General features: G+C 42.0%; 1 protein-coding gene across 2 annotated transcripts in view; it reads right to left on the bottom strand.

Annotated features, from left to right (window-relative positions):
* MAIP1 (matrix AAA peptidase interacting protein 1) overlaps nucleotides 1-9,889 on the bottom strand; it is a 67,972-nt gene that overhangs the window by 14,487 nt on the left and 43,596 nt on the right. The gene's annotated exons all lie outside the window — the stretch shown is intronic.

The following is a 9,889-nucleotide window of genomic DNA, read 5'->3' as shown; positions in this document are numbered from 1 at the left end:
GGGATATTGGTTTATGGGGTCATATATTTGTCAAAATTCATCAAACTGTACACTTGAGATCTGTGCACTTTAGTATGATAGGGAAGATATTATTTAACAAAAGAATGCATACAGAAAGGCAGAAAACTGTTAATAAAACATCGGTTAGACAGGAGAACTGTGGTTGGAAAAATTCAGAGAAATGTGCTCTGGTTTCTTGGCCAGTTCCAAGGCTCTTAACATATCTGTTTTCCCTGGAGAGCCTGATAATAAATACTTGCTATGAAATTCAAGCACACAGGAAAATTCAGAACATGTTTATCTTTATCAACAGTGATAGTTTTGAGGGTAAAACATGCAGCAAAGTGTAGTGCTTCACTTAGAAGGGCTGTGTACCCAGCCACAAAATGCAGGGTTAAATGTCCATCTCTGCCTCTGTTTATGAGACCTAGACGTTAGTTATCCTCTCAGCTGTAAAATGGGGATAATGATAATAATTGCATCCACTTACTGGGGCCACCTTGAGAATTAAATGACTTACCACATGCAAGCCTCCTAAAAAGTATTTGCCATATAATAAGTGCTTGATAACTGTTAATATTGTATGAATTCTAAAGCTATTGTGCAAGTTTTAAGATCTCCAAGCAGAAAAGGATATGTAGACCTTTGAAAACTTGAATCTGGTTGTATATTTCTCTGAAACTGTCACTGGCACCAGCAGTGCTACACACCCATTAGTTTCTTTTCAGGAAAAAGGTAGTTCTGAATTCAATAAGGCTTTATGCAGGGAATCAAGAGGCTGTGGGTTCTAGTAAAGGTTTTGCTGTAGTGTCTACCAAAGTAGGATGGTAAGGATCTATTGTGGCTAAAATCATTTCTTCCCACACCAATGATTACAGTTAACTGACTGTAGCTGCAACTGTGGCTGCTTGTTTTCTTCAAATTATATAAACTAGAGCCAGCCAGAATACTAGTGAAATATTGAATAGTACATTTGCTCTTATTGGTTTATCCTTTATTCAATCAAAGTCTGTGAACGTCTTCATTTCAGTTCAGATTTTAGCAAAGGTATCCATGAATTAGACCTCAAAATAACTACATTTCTACCAAGTAAATTAAGTTAGCCAGCTTATATTACCAGCAATAGTTTTTTAGTCTGAACTAAATATACAGTACCATCCTAAAAATCTGATGTAGCTTTCTTGAAAAAATGTGATGAATTCCCTAGTAGTATACAGCAATCCAGAGACGTTACTTACTGAAATAGATGCGGCTGTATAATGTATCTTATTGAATCAGAATTATTTCCCAGTTGATTATTGGATGCATAAATTCAACCAAAATTATCATCTATCAAACTGAAAACATTAAACTTACAAAGCCAACTGGATCATCTGGCAAATCATAAATATGGTCATGGCATCAGAGTACACATCAGCACTCTGTTGTCTTGCAGGGAATCAAGAGGCTGTGGGTTCTAGTAAAGGTTTCACTGTAGTAAGCTGTAAAATGGAGGAAATGTTAACTCTTTCAGGTGGCCGATAGAGTAGGGCACCTGCATTCTCCTAGAAACAGCTCCATATAATTCGGTTTAGGAAGCCAAACTGCCCTTCACATCTGAAAAGGCACCCTTCCAAGCAGTACACGGCAAAAAGTCTCCTTCAGTTTTTCTGTCCTCTCTCCCCAGGAGCCAGTGACCTCCAGAACTGTAGACAAAGCAGCTCTTGCTGCATTTAAAACAAACAAGTAGCACAGGAAGGTGACCCAGTGTGATCAAGAGAATATTAGGCAGTTCTCACTGATCATAAGAATGTAAAGTTGAAACCTCATTAATATGCTGTTCCTGCTTTCCTCATGAGAGAAAGTTGAATTTGGGGTTACCAGAAGGCAGAGCCTTTTCAGTGTGAAGCAAAGTGGCCTTTTTGTTTCATTCTGTTTTCGTTTTAGAGTGTCTTGTTGTGTCCTCTCTCATTCCTCTCCTCTCTATGCCCTATTGTGATTTTCTTTGTCTGGTAGGTACAGGTACACTTATATAGAAAGTAACCAGACATCTTACATATTTCTAGACCCTTCTTTCAAATATATTATTTTCCCCATAAGCATATTCATGTATATCAGAGCATGTTTCCTACTTTTTAATTTGAAAACCAAAGTCACCAAGATGCCCATGATGAAAACACTGCCCCATTCTATACTGTCTATCTTCATCCCCCTATCATTAAGCGTGGCAGACATTTGCTACAATGGTATTCTCTGCCACTGTCTGATGTTAGTTAACATTCTTTTGGTTTCAAGTGATAGAAACAGTCTCTGGCTAAGTTAAGTTAAAAAGGCAACTTAATGAAAGGACGCTGAGGCAGCTCCCAAAATCTGAGAATGAGGGGAACAGTGAAGTCTGCTGGCTGAAACCTCAGCAGCAGGAATCTGTGAACTTTCTCACTAGAGTACTGCCACTGATGTGCACCAGCTCCTAGTAATCCCATCTTGGTGAGTCTTGGTTCAAAATTCCAAATTGGAGATTTCAGAGAGAATCTGATTTGCTCGGCTCAAATCAGGTGTTCACTGCTGTGTCAATCAGCTCGTGACAGAGGTGAAAGCCCCTCAATAAGACATGGCTGCTGAGGATCTCTCCTTTGCATATCTGGGGCAGGTCTGATGCAAGGAAAGTGACACCAAGAGGTATTTAAGCTCAGGAGCCCCTATTTGTATATTGCTTGAGTAGAACCATGCCTGTGAAGCATTTCTTTAATACTTTGCCATAGTACTTCCAACAATGGTTAGAAGTATTATCTCTTCATCCCAAAAGAAAGGCACATTTTTAAGTCTAAGTGTTTCCATATCTTGATGTGGTAGAGAGAGTGCTGGTCTAACAATGGGTTACAATACAACTACTAAGCATGCGTGACCAAGTTTTGAAAAAGAAAACTTCTATAATCGAGTAAGATACATCCACCTACCAAAAGACATAATTTAGTGTGGAAGAAAGAAGGGCTCTTTTAAAATGCCAACCAGTTAGTTTATGGCCTCTATCAGTGCTGCAGTGATGGAAAAGGAAGGTGTCAAAAAAGTAAAATAGCTGATTTACCATCTGCAAAAGATTAACAGCTTTGCTAGGCCGGGTTGAGTATGGAAGTGGAGCCGAGTGAAATGTTCCTGTCGGACATACACTGATGAAAAGGGCTGGATGAGCACATTGACCAGCTTCTTTTTGTTGTGAGGAAAAAGTTGCCATTCATCATGATTGAACTTATCATTCTAGGGAAGTATTTGGAAATCCAGATTGTTTAAGGCTCATTTTCAAAAACCGAAATAAACACATTATTCTGGGACTAAATAATAAGCAAATGTTTACTTTCTGTCTAAATGAGGGATATCGTCAATCATCAGTCTCCTTTGAGGATTTATTCAAGTAGCCCTTTTTGGAGTAGGGGACACCAACATGCCCAAAGTTGTAGTTTGGTAAGGGCAGGCCTCAGAGTCAATACGGCCAAACTGTAGGTCAAACCCAAGAAACAAGATGTGGCTGTGACTGGAGGCAAGCCACCTTCAGAGCCAGAGATACCTTTCCTGGGCATCAAATTGACCTATCTGTCGGAACACTGGGAGAGGCCCGCTGGAAGTCGCAGCTTCTTCTGGTTGGAAGGAAGAGGTTGAGACTCCGCATCTGGGACAGGAACAGCGTTCAACCCTCCCAACCAAGGCCAAGCCCAGAGCCTGAGCATGAGGCACAGAGCATAGGTTTCCATACATTTGGAACCCAAGGCCATTGACTGGAATAATCTGAGGAAGTCATAAATATGTGGCTAAATTCTAGCACATGTCAAAATAAAAACTAATAAGCAAATGTTTTTCTAAAGTCATGAAAAGGAAAATCACATTCTTCATTCATGCGCTGTCGAAACCTGTCAGAGTTTCATCTGGCTTCTAAGCAAATAAGATACAGAATCTATTTTCCAATATCAAATCCATCTTTCTGTTTACCAATGACTCTGGACAAAAGTTCATGTAATGAACTTGCTCATGTTTGACCTGCACTCTGCAGGCCTCTGAGAAATATTCTATCCTGATAAGCTCGTATTAGGGTAGTGCTTCTAAACCCTATCAGACCTAATGTCCCCTTTAAGAACACATGTTATGTAACACCTTTTTTATTATCTTGAGATTAAATCACAGACGATATATCTTACCTTCAAACAATGTTTTAAAAATCAATATGATGCCATTGCTATAAATAACAAATAAAAAGAACGTAATGTAAAATAAAATAACATATATTAGACATGACTTCATTAGAAGACAGAATGAAGAAGTCTGATGTTTGTGCCTATATGTAGAGTTACTAGGATTGCAGTAGCTAAAAATGCCAACAGATAGAGGTGCAGTGCTGGCAGCTCAAGTGCCCCAAGCAATGTCATTGCCAGTGATACAATTTTCTGAAGTGGCTAACAACTCTTGGTTAAGTTCCCAACAAAGCAAAGTATAATCTTCCCTCCACTCACATGGTAGTTGCACTCATGGAAAATTCAGTATATATTTAAGCTGTACCCAAAATAGTCTGTGTTTATACAAAAATTGAGTTAGGCTTTAAGCTTAGATAATTGCAAACAGGCTTTTCACCTACATTGCTGTCTTCCGGGACATTTAAAAGTCATGGCGATCATGCATTAATTACTCACCGTGCAAGGTCATCCCGGACATTGCAGTACGTAGAGAATCCTTGACACTTATGTAATTAATGGCAAATCCAGCCCTCAAACACTGTGAGAATCAACATTTCTTCTCCATATTGGTGAAGAATGGCCCTTTCTTACCTTCCCTTAAGGGCCAATTTCCAAATGGCTTTTCCATCACTGCAGCACTGATAGAAGCCATAAACTAATGGCCAATTTCCAAATGGCCCTTAAGGGAAGGTATCCCTGGGAGTCACTGTATTAGGGCATCTTACTACAACTTAAAATATAAGACTCATTTAATTAGCCCTTTTTGCAGTATGAAGACACTATATTGTTGAAAACCAAAGTCATGTACCAACCTATACAGGCCAAACCTAGCAGGTTTTAATCAAAAGCTCAGAATGGGAAGTGTTCATCCATGTCAGGTGATCTCATCCACTGGAGAGATTACAAACATGGTATCAAATCCTAATCTGCCCTATATTTCTGACCTTCTAGAATACTGTGTCTGCAGAATAAACATTTAATAGTGACTATCTGTGACTTATGTATAATCTAAGTGTTATGCCCTTTTCTAATGTATCTTATATGTTCTCACAGGAACTCATGTAAGACAATGGACTGGTGAACTACTCCCAGGCAGTAGCAACAGATCCTAATCAAGAACATTTACTGCCTCCAGGCAAGGGGTCCTGGCAACATGTGCCTACTTAAATTTTAGAATTGCTGTGACTCAGTGACTTCTCTTTACCTCCTCTCTATAAATGGAGAGTGTTGGTCTGGCTCATCCTTTCCCTGTATCACACTGAAGAAAGGTGTGTATAAGTGCGAAGAGGGGAGGGCGATAACTTGTCTTTTTAGTTTATAGGTTTCCAGATCAAGAGGAGCTGCACTTGAAGAGTGAAACTTCATCTACAGTTGGACCTGATTTAGAGAATGAAATCATGGCCATCAAGTCTGCTGCCATAATAAGATGAGATTTTTTATTGGTCTTTGAAGACTGTAGTAGATTTGCAAGGGGAAAAAAGAAAGAAAAAAGGAAGGGAAAAGAAAGGAAGAAAGAAAAAAAGAGACAGAGGGAGAGAAGAAGAGAGAGAAAGAGGAAGGGAGAGAAGAAGAGAGAGGGAGGGAAGGAGAGAGTGGGGAGGGAAGGAAGGAAGGAAGGAAGGAAGGAAGGAAGGAAGGAAGGAAGGAAGGAAGGAAGGAAGGGCACAATTTCTTTAAATTTCCTCCCATTGCCACTTGCTCCTATGACCTGCACTTGTCAATGGGACATTAGCAAATGTGATGCAAAGAGACATTTGAAACACATGCACATTGGGCTTCAGAATTGTTGCTTGGAAACTATGCTTGCTTGCATAGTTTCCAAGCAACAATTCTGAACCAGCCATGGCCACCCATCCCACCCACAGGTGGACTGCAACCATGTGAGTAAGCCTGAGTCAAACCAGCACAACTGCTCATATGAGCACAGCCCTAAGGGCCGACTTACAGAATCATGAGCTAATCAATGATCGTTTTAATCAGTATGTTTTGTGGATTGGTTTGTTACACGGCATAAATTAACTGCTACGGTAACTCTGCAGCACTTAGGGTTAGGAACCTCAGCACCATGAACAGTCAGAGGGAAGTTTCTGGTGAGTCCTACAAAGACTTCATTATCTGACTCACTGGAGACATCAAAGATACCAGCTTATCCGCAAGAACACTGAGGACTCTTCTTACCGCTTTATTTTATACATCCAACGTTCACACATAAAGTTTTCAATCTGCTAAGTTATCAGTTTCTGAAAGCTCCCGAGAAAAAAGAATCTGCATGGTTCAGTACACCTACCTGACATTTTTAGGCAGTTTCTCTAGCTTAAATTTTACCTTTGGCTTATGAAATCTTATATAATGGATCAGTTGTTCTCCATAAAAGCCTTGGAATTTTATCAAATTGCATGTTGTTAGTTGACCCCCGTGCATCTCTCTCCATTATCCTGGCCCACTGTGAGGTAGGTGCTATTAAATGTCATTAACCAACCAGAACTAAAGAAGCTTCATAAATAGACATGCCAACCTTTGACCAAATGCAGTTCACAAACTCTTTCAGAAAAGAAATGCTGGAGATTTCTTATGGCATTTCTGTTTCTGAGTTAAATTGGGACTATGTGGAGTGGAGAGGGTACTAAACCAGGAGTTAAAAGGCCTGGCTTCTTGTTTCGATCCTTCCTTCTCTTTGCTGGGAGATCTTGGAGTTATTTAACCTCAATAAGCCTTGGTTTTCTCATCTGCTAATGGAAATGATGAAGTTTTCCCTGCCTATCCACACAGGATAGACGTGATGAATACATAAAGTAAATCCTTTTTCTACACATGTCAGTATCAGGTGCTGTCTGGTCCACAGAGACCTTGCTATTAAATATTTTTAGTGATACTATTTCACCTCTACATAGTACTGCAGGAAGGAAGTCGTAGCTGCAGTGCTTACCGGAGAGAAGAGAACCCAGCCTAAAATGCTGTTGATGCAAAGCCCTCCAGGTCTTGGTGCTGATTGTTAAAAAGGGGCTTGGACTCTCCTGGCAGCTAGTTTCTGACCATACTGTGGAAGGTCTTTCTAGCATGTGTGGCATTGACTCGTTAGATCAGAACTGAAATCTCCATTGCTATGTCTGCAAGATGCACCTCTACCAGAAGGATCCCTGTGCTCCTTGCTTACACGTCACTAACATTTGTGGGATCAAGAGAACAAAGGAAAACCCACATGCTCTACATATAAATATTTTAAAGGATCAAAGAATATAACAGAGCACCTAAATCAAATGTATTATATCCTCATATCTTGGCAAACACACTTCACACTGACCTTGAAGGCTAGTTTTGAATTTAGAACTACTCAGACTTCTCAGAGTTCCTTTCCAGGATATGGTAAGCCTTTATCTTCCATCCCACAATATGAGGGACTTGGGATCCCACGTGTGGACCCCCCACCTCCCACGTCTCCATGTCCAAGCTTCATCCACATGCCCCATAAATGTCTGTTGTTTTGGCCACTGGTCAGGTTGAGGAGTGCATTGGGGAGCCTGGTTCACACTTGGAAGGACAGACCTGTGCAGAGGCTCATGTAAACCCTGAAAATTGGCTCAGGACCACTTGGGCAGAGACTTCTGGGGCATGGTCTGGAAGGGGAGGCATCCAGTGGCCCGGTTCCCTTGGTCCTACAGAGTCCTCAGCTGTTACTGGAAACCCTGAGGTCTCTAGTTTTCAGGTCCACTACTCCTCTCTCTCCAACTTCAAAAGCAAGCCATAACCCAAGAAAAGAATGGGCTGGCAACCAAGGGTGACATTAAAATATATTTTTAACCAGCATGGCATGAGTACCATCCAATCATCCAACCATTCTACCAGCAAAAATAGACACAGATGATGAGAAATTGCTATGGTCATAGTCCACTCAGCACTGGCATTGCTCTATATCTGATGCTTATCCTTGGCCTTCTCCCTCTCCCTGATACCTTGGCAAAGTCCACATAACTGATATTCTGCCTCAGTTGACTTCCTAGGCTGCAACCATTTTCTGATCCTTAATGTCTTTGACTAGGACAGGTTCTGATACTCTTCCAAGTTCTTCCCATCTCCTTTCACCCGGATGCTAAATCAAGAAGATGGTCTTCATGCATAGTGTCACTACCTGCCTATGATAAAACTGCTGCCTGGATCCCACTGCTACCCCCTACCTACTAGCAAAGGGACCGTGGAATGCTGGGATTATTCCTCCCCTTAACCCCATGGGCACTGGACAGCTGTTGAGCCATATACATTGAGTTCAACAAGATGCAAACAGAGCAATAGGGAACAAGGGTGTGGCTTAAGCAGGTTCCTGTACTTCTGGCACCTGCCGTATTTCCAAACTTGCTGGTCCCTGGCTTCAGCCTCTGTGACCCAGGGCTCTTCTTCAACCCAAGCCTCCAGTCTGGAATTTCTGCATCTGGCATCTCCTGCTCTACTTTCTTTCCACCCCAGTTGTCTCACCTGGTTTTCTCTTTCCGCTCCTCACCTCTCGCAGAAGCTGTTTCTTTGGCCTGTGCTCCAGCACTGTCTCTCCCGGAGTACCTGGCTAGTCATCTCCCATCCCAACCCAGCTGGCATTCCTGATACCCTCCATGGGGAAAACAGGCCCCTTTGTCCCAGGAAGCGTCACATAGACTGGCCCTGGGTAGAAGTACAAACAGAGGCCCACATACCATATGTGTAAATATTTTTAAGTTATACATTAAGCCAACCAACTGTTAAATAAAACATGTCCTATTCTCCCACTTTGACAGACATGCCTTCACAGTGTCCTTGAGGTCCAGATGGAAATTTTAACTTCTAGGACTCCTCAGAGTTTTATGCCAGAACATAGCGACAGTGAGAACCGCCCCCAGTCTTTGACCCCACCCTGCTGAACAACCCCCTTTTCTTTCTGACCTGGCTTTGCCCCACATGGTGAGAGGCCTTGCGAGGACAGGTGTACACTTCCCAGCCATCACAGCCAAATTCCACCCACATTCCCTGAGGAGAGTTGCCCCTGGCCCACCCTGTCCTCAGAGTGACCAGCCCTGGAAGTGAGCCTAAGCGTATCCAGACAGGGAATTCTGGGGTCCTGGGTACCTGGAATGTGATCTGAAAAGCAAGCTGCAGGCCCAGGGCAGGAGCTCCTCTTTCCCTGGCGTAAGGGCTGTTCTGAGAGAGAGAATGAAGAAATTCGGGTTTAGATGAGTCAAGTAGGAGAAGCTGGAGAGAAACCCATGTTGAGATGTTCTGCAGGCCTTTGGAAACGTCCATGTCAAGTTTGACCAAAGAATTGCATGCAATAGAAACCTGAACATCACTGAACTAAAGAAATGGGATTATGTGGGTTTCCCACACTAGCCGATGATGGTATAGAGTTGTTAAAGGCAGCCCAGCTTCTCAGTGCCCCATATCACTACTCTGAACAATGCAAAGGTTGTTGCCTCTCCCTGTCTTGGTAAGGATGTTTTAGTGAGACACGTGGCTTTCCAGGGGTCATTAGGAACATGTGGAGGTGCCTAAGGAAGAGGTTGTATATAAGATAGATTAGGGTTGACAGTGAGTGCCAAAAGATATAAATGGCATATAGTGGCAGTCCAGGCTGCAATCATGATGCTACAGTCTCTAAGGTTCCAGGCTCCCTGTATCTGAATAGTAGCTTCCATCTACTCAGAATAATAGTTTCCACCTCACTGTTCAAG

This window comes from Callithrix jacchus, chromosome 6, assembly GCF_049354715.1.
Source record: "Callithrix jacchus isolate 240 chromosome 6, calJac240_pri, whole genome shotgun sequence".
NCBI classification, from domain to species: Eukaryota; Metazoa; Chordata; class Mammalia; order Primates; family Cebidae; genus Callithrix; species Callithrix jacchus.
Note: the sequence above shows the minus strand (reverse complement) of the source record. Positions and strands in the feature narration are given on the sequence as shown.